This window comes from Trichosurus vulpecula, chromosome 8, assembly GCF_011100635.1.
Source record: "Trichosurus vulpecula isolate mTriVul1 chromosome 8, mTriVul1.pri, whole genome shotgun sequence".
Taxonomy (NCBI): domain Eukaryota; kingdom Metazoa; phylum Chordata; class Mammalia; order Diprotodontia; family Phalangeridae; genus Trichosurus; species Trichosurus vulpecula.
Window position 1 is genome coordinate 73,022,902 of NC_050580.1, and position 15,953 is coordinate 73,038,854.

Consider the following 15,953-nt stretch of genomic DNA (forward strand, 5'->3'; position numbering starts at 1 on the left):
CAGCGGTTATCTGTTTTCAGTTTCAGATTTTCCCAGATTATTCAGCCGCAGCAGCAGCAGCAACAACAACACAAAAAGCTTTTTGTGAGGTCCCTACTATGTACCCGGTACTGTAGTAGGTGCTAGGGGGGTGGTACAAAGGAAACAAAACAAACTAAACAAAAAAGAATACCAGGCCTCAAGGAACTTATATTTTTTTCTTGGAGTGGGTGATGGGTGACAACAGTTAGGTAAATACAAAGTAAGGTAGGGAATTGAGGCTTGTGGATAGTGGGGAAGGCCCATGTATGAAATGGAGCCATGCCTAGAGGGAAGCTAGAGAGGCTAAGAGGTGGAATAAGAATGTAATACATTCAGCCCAAATTCACCCCTGACTTCAATTCCAGATTCATTGCTTCCTTGTCTCTTGTCTTCTACTCCAGATTTTATGGACACTTTGGGTTCAAGTTCTAGGTTATCTCTTTTTCTGGAGTTTCTTTAGCTATACAATTTTTCTGGGTTCCATTGATCAATTTCCCTGTGTCTTCCAGGATGAAGTGAACTCTGGAGTGGGGGAGAAGGAAGACATTGTCCTAGGGCCAATTTAGTAGCATATGGCCTGAGCCCTACAGTGGTTGGACTAAGAAAAGCTCAAGAACATACCTTCTGAGGGTCTCATTTTAAAATGAGAAAACAGAAGCCTAAAGGCTACTTTTCATGTGAGCACTGTTCTCTGCTCTGCATTTGTTTAGCAAAGATGGAAGCAAAGGCTAATTACAAATTAATTGCAGTTATCATATTTATGCACATTTCCCCCCTACCCCCACTTCTAAGGAGGAAAAGACAAGATTTTTTTTTGCACAATTCTTTTCCAGAGGAAGAGAGTTCATTGACAACAGCCATCATACTGAAAATCAATCCATGGAAAGGGTAAAGCTAGGTGTAGCAGTTCCAAAGTAAAATTTGTAGCTCTTCATGTAACACAATTTGGTGATGTTTTCAAATATCATTCTAGAGCATTAGTATTTTTCCTTCCTTCCTTCCTTCCTTCCTTCCTTCCTTCTTTCCTTCCTTCCTTCCTTCCTTCCTTCCTTCCTTCCTTCCTTCCTTCCTTCCTTCCTTCCTTCCTTCCTTCCGTCCTTCCTCCTATACTATCTTATGACCTAAGCTTGCCTTCCCCCCTGCAGGTTTTAATATGGACATTCAATTGACCAGCTGTCTACCTACAGCTGAGAAGTTTCCCAGGTTCCATTGGTTTCTGTTCTTGACCTTGGATAACCTCAGAGAAGAAGCTAGAAGAGACATGCGGTGTGGTGGAGGGAGTCTCCATCCTGTTTGAGACAGAGTCAGGAAGGAGTGGCTGATTTCTGGAGAAACCAGGGGTCAGAAGGAGCCTCAGACAGATCTACATCTTGAACTGAGTATGGAGCAGAGTGATTGCTGCCGATCATTGTCCAACCTTCAAGTGGAGGTTGTGAAGCCTCAATCAAGAAAGAAGGGTGGGACAGGGGAAGCAGCAGACCACATAAAATTTTAGCAGGAGTGTATGATGCTGATCAGCAAGCTTAGAGGATTAAGGCAGTAACCAGCATGCCTTGGTCTAGAGAAGAACACCAGCTTAGTTGGCAACACCTTTCTTTACCCTGTCTTCATCCCTTCTTACTCCTCCTTGGGTAAACCATTTTCCCATTTGTCACTCAATCATTCCACAATTATTTATTAAGTACTACCTATTTGCCCCAAGCTGTGTTTACTGCTAGAGAGACAAACAAGAAGCCTTCAAGGAGCTTACATTCTATTAGGGGAGACAGAATGAACTCAAATGGGTACATGCAATCATACAGGATAGATCAAAGTAACCCTAGTACAATGGACTTCTCTATTGCTCCACTTCCTGTCTCTGTTACTTCCCACAGAATAGTTCCCCTTTCTGGCCACCAATTCCCTTTAGATGTTGTCTTGCCCATTAGTATGTATGTACCTTTACCTTGGGGTCGGGGGAATGGAATTGGCAAAGAACTTCTGTATGAGGAAGCATTTGACCTGAGACTTGAGAGAAGACATGGATTGGAAGAGGCTGAGATGAGGAGGAAGAGCATTCCATTCACAGGAGACAACCAGTGCAAAGACATGAGACAGGGCTATTGTATTTAAGGAATAGCACAACAGTAGGCCAATATGGATAAACTGTGGTTGGCATGGTGGAAGGTGGCCAAGTGAAGAGGTTACATGATACCAGGAGTGCCCAGCTGAGTGGACAATGGCATCCTCAATGATAAGAGGGAAGTTCAGAAGAGGGGTGAACAATGGGGGAAAGATTATTAGTTCTGTTTTAGACATGTTGAGTTTAAACTGCCTATGGGAAAAGTTCTCAATGACCAGTAGGCAGCTGGTGATGTGTGACTGGCACTCAGGGGAGTCTAAGGCTAGATATGTAGATCTGCATGTTATCTATGTTAAGATAGAAATCAAGCCAATGAGAGTTGATGAGAGGATCAAAGAATATAGAGAGGAAAGGGAAGAGGACTGAGCAGAGAGCCTTGGATACATCCACAGTTAATGGGTGTGACAATGGATGGAGATCCAACAAAGAAGACTGAGAGGAAGCAGTCAGGCAGGTAGGAGGAGAACCAAGAGTGAGCAGTGCCACAAAGACCTAGAGGGGAATATACAGGAAGATGAAGTAATCAACAGACTCAAGTGCTGCATAAGGTCAAAAAGGATGCAAATTGAGAAAGGCTAACTAGATAAAGCAAATAAATGTTCACTAATAACTTAAGAGAGAGCACTTTCGGTAGAATGACTGTTCTTGAATGAAGTTGGAAGCCAGATTGCAAAGAGTTAGGAAGAGAATGAAAGGAGAGGAAGGGGAAGCGCCAAGTAGAGAAAACTTTTTCAAGAAATTTAGTTGAGAAGCAGAAGAGGGATGGATAGCCATAGCTAGCTGGAATAGTAGGATCTAGTAAGAGATATTCTCTTTTTTATTTTTGAAGAATGAAAGAGACTGTGAGTTGTTTCCGTATAGCATGTGGTGAACCAGTAGATGGGAGATTGAAGGTTAGTACAGGGGAAAGGACAGTACAGGCAATCTTTTGTAAAAGATGGGAGGGGTTGGGATCTAGAGTATAGTTGGAATCAAGACATGCAGAGGGATTGGCCTCAACTGGAGGGGCTACCTCTTAATCAGAAATGGGAGTAAAGGAGAAAATAGGTGATGGGAGGTGGTATCAGAGGGATGTGGGATAAGGAGAAGGGAAGCAAAGGGAACGCATGGCAAATGGCCTCATTTCAAAATATTTATTTTTGATATGAGGGAAGATTCTCAGATGAGAGTAGGAGAGAGGGGGGGGAGAGAGAGTAAGAGAGAGAGACAGTGAGCGAGCTATGAGAGACTTGGGGAGAGAAGGCTTAGAATAGAACAGCTATCTTTCTGAGTGGTATAGAGACTCATTTAGATGAGTCTCTATACCACTCAGAAAGATAGAAGGGTCACCTTGCTGTATGAGGGTCCTGTTGAGATTACAAAACCTGAATTTGTAGTACACCCAGTCAACATGGTTTCTTGACTTCTATTCAGTTCTATTCAGTAACACATAAGTAGGAGGGAAGGAGGCAGAAGATGAAGAGTGATGTAGGATTGAGATTTGTAAGGAACACAGGAGATAGTACAAGGGAGCAAGGAATTTTACAGTAGAGGGTATTGGTTTAAGTAGTTCACCAAATGATTTCAATTGGGGAGAGAGAAGATTGTGGTCAGAACAAGGATGATGGCTTGGCAAAGTACTGAGTTGTAGAGGGATTGTAGGCTGCAGTAAAGCTTCAAAATAGCTTTGGGGGTAGTAAATTGGGGAGACATGGAATAGTAAAGGGTTATTATGGGATGAAGAAATTTAGGATTTCTTGAACATGGAAATCAAACACTGGTGCCTGGTGGCAAGATCAAATGTATGGCCAAATGTGAGTGGCTGAGAAGTAAAGGAGTAGGTCATGGCAGTCTAGTTGATTGAGGACCTGGGAAGTTAGGGGATTTGGGGGAACCTAAAGAGGTATAGTAAGAGGGCAAGAGTTAAGATGAAGAGAAAGACTGTGAGCTAGGTATGAGGCTTATTGAGAGAGGAGGAAAAGTTAATCGTCTATGTCCTGCTTTTCCTCATGTGGTTAGTGGAAGAAGAGGAAATAGAGGGAAAAGAGTCAGTTGTATCCCCTAGACTTGGAAGTTGTTTTCTGATTGCTTGCTTTAATTTTTCTAGGCTTTTTACACAATTTTTATGTTGGGACTGAGTGCATGGGAAGTATTCAAATTCCTTAAGATTTCTCTCTCTCTCTCTCTCTCTCTCTCACTTCCTCTCTCCTTTCCTCCCTCTCTCCTTCCTCCATCCTTCTTTCTTTTCTCCTCTCCTCTCCTCTCCTTCCTTCCTTCCTTCCTTCCTTCCTTCCTTCCTTCCTTCCTTCCTTCCTTCCTTCCTTCCTTCCTTCCTTCCTTCCTTCCTTCCCCTCCATTCCTTAATCCCCTGGAAGACCTAGATAAGACTCTTTTAAGATGATACATATTGTTTTACTACATCTGGGGGAATGCATAGCAGCCAGATGGTTCATTGGATAAAGTGCTGCCCTTGGAGTCAGGGATACCTGAACTTAAATTTTGCCTCAGACTCTTAATAGCTGTGTGACCCCTAGGCAAGCTATTCTACCTCAAAATGCTAGTAATAACACTGACTTCAAGTATTACTATGAAAATCAAAAGAGATAACATTTGCCTAGGGCTTGGCAAACCTTCAAATATTATGTAACTCTTTGTTGTTGTTATTTCTACTCCAAATGGTCATGTGGACTGTTTGTGCCTGACCTGTGGTAGAGCCTTCCGAGTTAGGACTGGTCTGATCAGCCACAGTCACACACATTGCACTTTGGCGCCAACATAGTGATGTCACTTTGGTCCTCTTCAAGCACAAAGGACAACATGCAACCAATTATTGGTTGGTATTTGGTTAATTCTTTTGGTACAAATAGAAATTCCCAGCAGTTATTCCATACAAGTGCACTCCCCACTCCCTCTTATGCTTTTATAAAAACTGATTGAGAAAACAGGACAGGACAGGTAGGGAGCAGATTTCAAAGAAGCTTACTGGGTCATCTTTGACTGCTTGTGACTGGAGGCAAGTGACTTGACCTCATGACTCTTCCACATGTTCAGCTGTGGCATGTTAAAAATAAATATCTTTCAGGAAAGAAAAGTTAAGAGTGTGACAAACACAAGCTGTAGCCGAAAACTAATGAACCAGGGTTTTATGTCTCATGTTACCAGGGATAAGACCTAATGAAGGCCATAAAATCAGCAAAATAACTTGAATGATTCTCTGTTTGGGATGTTCATTCATTGAAATACATATATTTTCATTGGCAATATGTAGTACAAGTAACCTTATTTTGTGCAAACTCCCTTGATGAAGATATTTGATGAAAAGAGGGGCCAATAATTTGATTCTCAACATTTTATTGTTGTGAAACAATTTCAGATAACCTCTGTTAACTCTGTTAGATGTTAGAGCTATTCTTATTGGTAAGAAATTCTAGGATCTCTGCCAAGTCAATTAGGATTTATTAAGCACCTGCTAGGTACATTGTGCTCAGCACTGGGGTTATAAAGGGACAAAAACCAGTCAGTGCCTTCCTATATATTCCCCTCTAGGTCTTCGTGGCACTGCTCCCTCTGATTGTCCTCCTACCTGCCTGACTGCTTCCTCTCAGTCTTCTTTGTTGGATCTCCATCCATTGTCACACCCATTAACTGTGGATGTATCCAAGGCTCTCTGCTCAGTCCTCTTCCCTTTCCTCCCTATATTCTTTGATCCCTCTCATCAGCTCTCATTGGCTTGATTTCTATCTTAACATAAATAACATGCAGATCTACATATCTAGACTTAGACTCCCCTGAGTGCCAGTCTCACATCACTAGCTGCTTACTGGTCATCGAGAACTTTTCCCATAGGCAGTTTAAACTCAACATGTCTAAAACAGAACTAATAATCTTTCCCCCATTGTTCACCCCTCTTCTGAACTTCCCTCTTATCATTGAGGATGCCATTGTCCACTCAGCCGGGCAGTCCTGGGACCATGCCATCCACAGTTCATCCATATTGGCCTACTGTTGTGCTATTCCTTAAATACAACAGCCCTGTCTCATGTCTTTGCACTGGTTGTCTCCTGTGAATGGAATGCTCTCCCTCTTCATCTCAGCTCTTTGAATCCATATCTTCTTTCAAGTCCCAGGTCAAATGCTTCCTCATGCAGAAGTTCTTGGCCATTTCCATTCCCCCAACTCCAAGGTACATTCCAACGGACAAGACAACCTCTAAAGGGGAATGGGGACCAGAAAGGGAAAATATCCCATGGGAAGTAACAGAGACAGGAAGTGGAGCAATAGAGAAGTCCATTGTACTAGGGTTACCTTGATCTATCCTATATGATTGCATGTACCCATTTGAGTTTATTCTGTCTCCCCTAATAGAATGCAAGCTCCTTGAAGGCTTCTTGTTTGTGTCTCTAGCACTAAACATGACTTGGGGCAAATAGGTAGCACTTAATAAATATTTGTTGAATGATTGAGTGACAAATGAGAAAATGGTTTACCCAAGGAGGTGCAAGGAGGGATGAAGGCAGGGTAAAGAAAGGTACTGTCAACTATGCTGGTATTCCTCACTAGCCCAAGGCCTAGAACTCAAAATTGTAAAAGAACAAAACAAAAAAAACCCTAAAATTAAAAATTATTTTTACTTGTAATTGGGAAAAGATAACTAATTAAAATTCAGAAAGTAAATGGAAAATAAATATTTGAAATATAAAACCTTATTTTTCTCAACTTATTTAATATTGAAAGAGTAACCTACAGATTGTGGGGTAGCCTTACTTAAGATGCCTAGAGGAGAGAAATATAGAAGTGCTTGTATTTCTGTCTACCTCCTAAGAGACTAGATTTCTGGGAGATACACACAGAACCTTGTGCACTTCAGAGAGTTCTCCAGAGATCTCCACAATGTGGCCAAAGTTCTTCCTGAGGCATGCACCCCACCCCCCAAGTCTCACTCGGGTCTGAGTCTCCCTCTAAAGGGAATGGGAGTAACTGTAAATCTCCACAATAGTGACATATGATATTTATAAACACACACATGTGTATCTATGCATACATATACATGTATATATAGATATATGCACACATACAGATATAGATATATGTATACACATTTATTTTTTTTCTTGGCAGGGCAATTGGGGTTAAGGGACTTGCCCAAGGTCACATAGCTAGTACATGTGTCAAGTGTCTGAGGCCGGATTTGAACTCAGGTCCTCCTTACTCCAGGGCAGGTGCTCTACTCACTGCACCACCTAGCTGCCCCTATACACATTTATTTTTAAAATTTATTTTATTTTGTTTTTAATTTATGAAATAAAACATTTCCATAACACAATAGAATAAAAAGGGTGATTGCACATGAAAGTGCTAATCTGTTTTGTACAAGTTGCTATTCTTTTTGAGCCTTCAAGTAACTAATTAAATATATACCATTAGACACAAATGTGTGTGTATGTGTGTGCACGTGCATGCACGTGTGTGTGTAATGTAAAATCATTCTATGCATACTTCTATTTATCAGTTCTTTCCCTGGATGCAGGTAACATCTTCTTTTATAATAGTCAAAATGACTTTGTCACTCAAAGTTATTCTTAAAACGATATTGGTAAATATACACATATGTGTATGTATTTGTGTGTGTGTATATGTAATCTCATTTGGTCCTCAGGACAAGCTTTTAAGGTAGATACTAGCACTACACTCCATTTCACAGGTGAAGAAACTGAGGCTGAAAGACTTGCCCAGAGGTCACACAAGTAAACTTCTGGATGCAGGATTTGAACTCAGATCTTCTTGGCTCCAGATCCAGCCCTCTCTCCACTAGGCCACCTATTCGCATCCCTAAGGTCTTCTCATCATCTTCCCAAATCCCCTCCTACTCACTGACCACGATAACCGTTATCTCTGGATGAAGTTCAGCTCAACTAAGAGAGGTTCAGCGGTAAGGTGGTAGTGATGGCTCATTTCAAACTTCTCGGCTTTCCGTTTGTCGGCCCCACCCCCCGTCCACCCCAGGTTGCAATGTATCAAAGACAATTTTACTGCAACAAATCGAAACTGCAGCGGGCATCTTGGCTGCAATTAAGGCCTATGACCACTAGATGTCAGGATTGCATCATAATGCAAGACAACTATGCAGAGCCTTAGGAAACAAATTGTTGTTTATTGGTTTCAGCGACTCTTCGTGACCCCATTTGGGGTTTTCTTGGTAGAGATACTAGAGTGCTTTTCCATTTCCTTCTTCAGCTCATTTTACAGATGAGGACACTGAGGCAAACAGGCTTAAGTGACTTGCCCAGGGACACACAGGTAATGTCTGAAACCAGATTTGAACTTGGAAGAGTCTTCCTGACTCCAGGCCAGGTGCTCTGTGCACTATGGCGCCACCTAGCTGCCCCTAGATAGCTAAGGGAATTACCTAATCCCGCCACCTTCCCCCTCCATACCTCTCCTCCCAGGTCTTCCCAAACCTGGATATGGGACGAGGCTGTGATCTTCATGGTGAACTCTATAAATCAGGAAGATTTTTTTTGTCAATCTATCAGGGGTGGGTCTAGGTCATTAGGAAATGACCCACCCCTGTCACCTCTCCAGATCACCACCACCCACCCCCCTCATACCCCTAGCCTTTGCACAATTTTTAGTTTTATATGCAGCAAAGCCGAACGAGGGACTTCAGATTCAACAGAATCCAGTCCAGCTGTTTCTGAGGTGACCCTAAGCATAGGCTGAATTAAAGAACTCCAATCACCAATGAAAACTTATAATTGCCAGGCTGTATAAATCACACACTTAATAAAAATATTGAGCACTTAGGGAAGATAACAATCACCCAAGTTTACATGGTTCCTGTTCTTTTAGAGTTTGTGAGATTAAGAAATTTTTTTACTGGAAAAACTATTGAATAGCTTATTAGTAAACTACTTAGTGATTATATCTGCAGAGAAATAACATGGTGCTGTTTAGTTGGGAGGAAACATTGGAAGTAGTGCTCAACTTAAAATTGTAATGTTTACTTTGCCAACTTATATTTTAACTCTGGGCCTTAATCTGGTTTGTTTGTTTGTACTCATTTGTAGAATGGTGATTACTTAATCATTTAACAAACATTTATTAATCACCTACTGTATGTCAGATAGTGTGATAGGTTCTGTGGATCCACAGAATTAAGGCCTTGCCCCAGGAGCTTATATTCCAAAGGAGTCAGCTCTTTCAACCAATGGTCATGCAGCTTTCTTAGCCAGTTCTATCACTCAGCCAAAGGCTATATGAAAGGGAAGGTTTACAAATAACTTTTTTTCAAGCAATGGCCCTGAAGCTTTCCCAGCCAATTTTTTTAGCCAATGGCTATGCAGCTTTTCCCACTAGCTCTCTTAACCCATAGAACACTCACAGCCAACTTTTTTTAGCCAATGGTAATATTGGCTAGTTTTTGGCCAATAGTCACAAGGCTCTTTTCCTCCAATGGTTGTGAAGCTTTCTTAGCCAGCTTTTAAAGCAGGTGGTCCTGATGCTCTTTTCCACAGTGAATGTGTTCACCTCAGAGCAGAGATGACATCAGCCTTCTTAGAGTTCTTTTGTTCTTTGGACTCTCTGCTCCTGTTTCCCTGGGTCCCTCAGTTTTACCCTCATGTTCCTTACAAGGAGAAATACATTTTGGTTCTTAGTGCTTATGTACCTGGATGGCTGGTGCTGGTGTTTCCAAGGCTCTACCTCTTTAAATAAGAAATGATCCTCTATGATTTATGCAAATTAGGGCAGGGCTGGTCGGAACCCACTGAAAAGAGAGAGCAATAAATCATAGTCTGGTCTCACTTTCTGGTTTTCTATGTATATAATCCCACTAATACTTTTACACTAAAACTTAAGAGTGCAGGTTGATTATTCAAGTACCATAACTAAGTTAAGTTTTAGGCAAGTCATATGATTATTGAGAGATTGGAAAATTTTTGAAAAATGGGAAAGACTAAAAGGAATATGAAATTAACCCAGAAAAGAGAATCCTGATGATAAATGAATACTGATTTTTTCTGGCTAATCATATCCATAAAACATGTGTATGGCCAGTTGCAGGTTTGACTGTTACAGGGTTTAGGCAGTTTTTCATAGACACAACTTCACACATTGTTTAGGCAGTCTTTCTCTCTCTCTCTCTCTCTCTCTCTCTCTCTCTCTCTCTCTCTCTCTCTCTCTCTCCCTTTCTCTTGCGTTTTCATTGGCCACAGTCTAAAATCCAGACCTAATCAGTCGATTTAGCATTATACACTCAGTTGTCACAAGGAACCCCTGGTGGTGAGATAGTAGATATCGTGGCTCATCACAAACTTACCACCACATCTTTAATAAAAAACAGCTGGAAACTTATCTCTTGCCATTGGTGAATTAATAATCATAACCATAGAAGTCATGTCACTACAAATCTTAAGAAGAAGGATGGGACCTGTGACTTCTCAGGGAAATCTCAGATAAGAACATTCCTTCTGCTAGAGCAGTTTAGCACCTGCTCAGTGGTTTACGGGGAGTTGTCAAGAGCAGTGAGAGTTTAAGGGTCATGCTTAAATATATGACATATGGGACACACAGACCACACATGGCCAAGGTAGGACATGAATCCAGTTCGTTCTGGCTCTGAGGTCAGCTCTGAATCAGCTGCAGCATTCTGCCTCCCCTAATTGTGGTTCATAATAACATTATTAATAAATTATCATAATAATAAACAACATTTTGCGCCCAGAAGCAGGATGTTGTGGGCATAGCTATTATTATTATTAGTATGACTGTTACTACTGTTATATACGGTGATTCAGATAAATTTAATGTTAATTAAAAGTGTAGCAATATGGGACCTTTTAACTACATCAATTCTGACAAATGTTGAGATTTAAATCTTTTAGTAAAATGGCAAGTATCTTGCCAGAGAGTAATGAAGACCTGACTGGTCTTGGTGTCTCAGAGGAACCAGCCAATCGAAGGGGGAGGCCAAAGGGGCAGTGAGTATTTCCAATTTGAGAAGTGGGGGATGAGCTAGAGTGAGCCTGGAGAGGAATTTTTGAATGAATGGATGAATATATGAGTGAACTGATGATGACGATGATGATGATGATGATGAGGATGATAAGATAGCTAGAAGTTATATAGTTCTCTAAGGCTTGCAAAGATATATATATATATATATATATACATATATATATATATATATATATGTATATATATATATATATATATACATAGTCTTGTTTTACCCTCATAGCAACCTGAGGAAGTATGTGTTATTATTATCCCCATTTTACAGATGAGGAAACTGAGGCATAGCCTGGTTAAGTAATTTGCCCAGAGTCACACAGCTAGTAAGTGTCTAAGGTTGGATCTGAACTCAGGACTTATAAACTCCAAGTTCAACACTTTATCCACCGAGTCACCTAAATGTACTGTACTGTGGATCCCTTGTTTTTACAAATGCTAGAAACCTCATGTAGTGCTTACTGTCTACACATGAGATCCCAAGTTGCTTTTAGCCCTCCTAAGTATATTGTTCAGATGAGCAAGCAATTATATTTTAAAGTCTCAGCAGAGAAAAATGAAGATGTCGATAGTAGTAGTACAATTAGACGAACAGTAGGAATTTAAAACAAACCTAGGATTTGAGTTTGAATTTATAGCATTCATTTATCAATTATTTCTATATATGCTATGTAATATTCTCACTCTGTCTCTGTGTCACACACACACACACACACACACACACACACACACAGAGGAATGTTGTCCAAAAGGATCTTACAACAGACTTTGTATACTTTTTGATGTGCATCTTGATGACACAATGGTTAGAGTACTGTGTCTGGAGTCAGGAAGACTCATCTTCCAGAGTTCAAATCTGGCCCCAGACACTTATTACTATGTGGCCCTGGGTGAGTCACTTAACCTTGTTTGCCTCAGTTTCCTCATCTGTAAAATGAGTTAGAGAAGGAAGTGGCAAATTACTGCAGTATCTTTGCCAAGAAAAGCCCAACTGCGGTCATGAAAGTCTGAAACGACTGACCATGCCTTTTGGTATCCCCTGTATATGACTCTAGGACTTGCAGGTAGTATTCAATACATTTTTGTTGCTGATTATAATGATAACGTACAAGATGTCAATGTCTAACACCCAAGGACATCACTCAATACAAAAGGACTGTTTGTAGTTAGCCAAATGATTGATTTATAATTATTATATGAGACAAACAGAGGTTAACTGAGTTGCCTGAAGTTACATAGTTAGTAAGTGTTTGAGGATAGATTTGAACTCGGGCCTTCATAAGTCCTTAATGTCATTTCTTTTTGCATCACTAGACTTATGATAATAGAGTTATAGATAAGGGAATGTTGGGGATGTAGTAAATGGAGGAGAATATCTCCTCTGTAGCTTAGAGCCTGGGGGGCACTGAGAGGGGCCCAGGATCACCCAGCTGGTTTATATCAGAGCCCGGACTTGAACTCAGGTCTCCAGACTCCAAAGATGGTACTCTCCCCATGTTGCTGTGCTACTTCTTTTGACCTTCGTGTTGTAGGTTTAGTCATCAGTGTGTAGTGACTCATGGTGCCTTTGAGTTTGAAGGTTTGAATTCTTGCCCTAGCTTGTCCTTCCATTAGCTGCGTGACCTTGGGCAAGTCACTTAACCTAATTTATAAAGTCTGAACAGTAATATCCGCCAGGCTTATGTTTCTGGGTTGTGAGGAGCAAAGGCAATACTATATAAAAAAGTATTCCCTAAACACAAAGAGTTATATGAATGTTATCATGATTATTTCTCTTCATGCCGCAGAGGATGAAATTTGTGGTGAAGATCTCTGCCTGGGGACCTAGAATTGAATGATGTGTTTACGAGAAGAATGAACTGGTTCTAGTGAAACATCTGACACAACTTTCACCAAAAACTTGGGAGTGGACTAGGTTGAGGTTTGAAAAATTCAAATGCATTTATGCACTTCTGTAGGTCACACAGGGGCACAGCTGGGATGGAAAGCAGAAGTGGCCAACTCCTATGAGCCCCACTTTCCTCATCAGGTTTTCAGGTCAGCCCAAGCTGTTGTCTCTGACTTTGCAAGGGAAGCATGTTGTTTTCAGACATCTATTACACTTACCTCTTTGGGTGCTGAGATTACAGATTTCTTGGCATGTGGGAGTAGAGATTTCAATGTTTAATACCTTTTCTTGCTTCTGTGAATTGTGTTGTTCAGCTGTTACAGTTGTGTCTGAGTCTTTGTGACACTATTTGGAGTTTTCTTGGCAAAGATACTGGAGTGGTTTGCAATTTTCTTCTCAAGCTCCTTTTACTTATGAGGAACTGAAAACAGGGTCAAATGACTTGACCAGGGTCACATAGCTAGTAAGTATCTGAGGCCAGATGAACTCAGGAAGATAAGTCTTCCTGACTCTAGGCCTGGCTGTGAATTAGTCCCCATCCTCAGAGGTGTTAGGATCCTGGAATTGGAAGGCACCTTAGAGATAGCATTCTTTCCAAACCATATCTTAGGATGGTCATTGTCAAACTGGAAGGCCTTTAGAAGAGGATATAAGGTTCAACTGAAGTATTTGGAAGCAACCAAGTCATCACATCAAGTTTTCTGCAGGCATGTTTTAACCTCCCCTGCCTTTCACTGCTCATTCACTGTTTATAACCTATTATTATTATTTATTTATAACCTATTTACCTGCAAATAACCTCATACTTTAAACTGGTGAATGTTTGGTGCCTGAACAAACATTTGGCTTCTGCATTCCTTTTGGCTCTTTGCCACAACTGCCTATAGAGGCTAGATAACTTTTTGTTGGGTATGCTGTAATGGAAGCTCCTTGGTGACTTTTCATGACTAGATGGTGACTGATATCCCTTCCAATCAGTGGTTTTCTGGAGCCATCTCCCACAGACTTGAGCCGATTTTAAAATTTCAGTCAAAACATTTACACCTAAAAATCAGCAAACATTGCGAATCAGTGCTATATTTTTTGTTTTATTGGTTATCTAAATTTAAGAAAGGGATGGAGAAAGTATTAATAATTCAGATTAAACTTGGAAGTGTGTCCTCTGGCATAATTCACCCCCCTCCCTCCACCAGAGGGTAAGTTGTTAAACATTTCATCCCTACATTCAGCTCTCAAATTCTGTGATAATTTCATTTTTATAGTGCAGTTGAGTGCTCACCATTTCAGTTTCAAAAGAAAATGCTCCTCACATACAATCATGAGACTTCTGAGGAATTGTAAACCTTTATTTTGTTAGTGTATGAGCCATATTTCTCAATATTCTTGGGATCCTCCTCTGTGCCTACAGACACAATGAAGTCACTGAATATCCAGAGATATTTGGACTTAGTATTATGGATCTTGGTAAATTCCCTGTAGAATTTCACTCCTTATTCATCCTATGCTAAATGAATTGCTAGATACTCTGGAATGATCTTCATGGTAGTCTTTCTACTTATAGTCATCTTGAGTACTATAAGGTGAGATGATCAAGTACCCCATGAAATGGTGTTTCTTATTGCCTTTGGGTATAAGATGAATCCGAATGTACCAACTCTTTTATTCCATGTTCTAAAAATAACTTTTAAGCCATTATTCCCTTTAGCTGCAACTCAATTCTTTTTTCTGGTTTATATTAGGAATGCCAATGGTGATACACCATCTCAGTGGTCATTGGGAAAAAAAACACCTCACATTTAAAGAACCAGAGTACCCTGTAGTTAAATAAATATGTATAAATTGTCTTAATATAAAAAGCCTGCTACAAGGGGTGTCCTACAAGTAAGTTCTCCCCTCCCCAATAAGGTGTGTGTAGTGCCAGGAAATCTATTTCCCAGGGCCAGCCTCGGCCTTATTACCTATACCTGGTGAGCCTCTTAGTTTCTGATCTCCATGGATCTGTCTTTATGCCTTCTTTTGCAATTGTAAGTAAAGAGTCCTAGAGAAAGGAGATGAGCTATGTGCAAGAAGCAACAATTAGACCAATGCGATTGGATTGTAGATTACACAGAAGGGAGTAGAGTATAGGAAGCCTGGGAAGGTAGAAGGGGGTTATGAAGAGCTCTAGAAGGCAGAGGACTTTGTATTGGATAGTGGAAGTAATAAGGAATCATGGGATTTTTATTGAGTACGGAAGTGAGTGACACAGACAGATCTCTGCTTTAGAAAAATCATTTTGCCAGCTGTGTGGAGAATGGACTGGAGTGGAGAGAGATTATGAAGCAGGGAAATGAGTTAGAAGGCTATTGTCCACATAAGAGGTAAAAAGGCCTGAATTAGGTAGTGGATGAAAGCAGGGGGACATGTGGGGTGTTTTAAGGTTGGAATGACAATATTTGTGGACAGATGTATAATAATCCATAATAATAATATTATTATCAATAATAACAGCTAGTACTTATATAGTACCTACTATGTGTCAGGCACTTTACAAATATTAAACCATTTTATCTTTTTAATGATCTTGAGAAGTAGATGATCTTATTATCCCCATTTCGAAATTGAGGAAAGTGACATTAAGTGACTTCCCCAAGGTAAAGGAGCTAGTAAGTATCTGAGGACAGATTGGAAATCAGGTCTGGCTGACTCCAGGCCTGGCACTCCATCCACTAACCCACCTAGCTGCCTGGTGAATCACAGTGAGGCGTTAAAGATGGTGCTGAGGTTATCAACCTGAGTAACTAAGAAGAAGATAATGTCCTTGACATAATGGGGATATTTGAAACAGGGGAGAGGATCAAGCAAAAGATAAGAAGCTTTGTTTTGGTATCTTATAAGAACTGTGAAAGTCTTTTTTGAGATTCTGGGATATTAAATAAGGAATAGCGAACACCC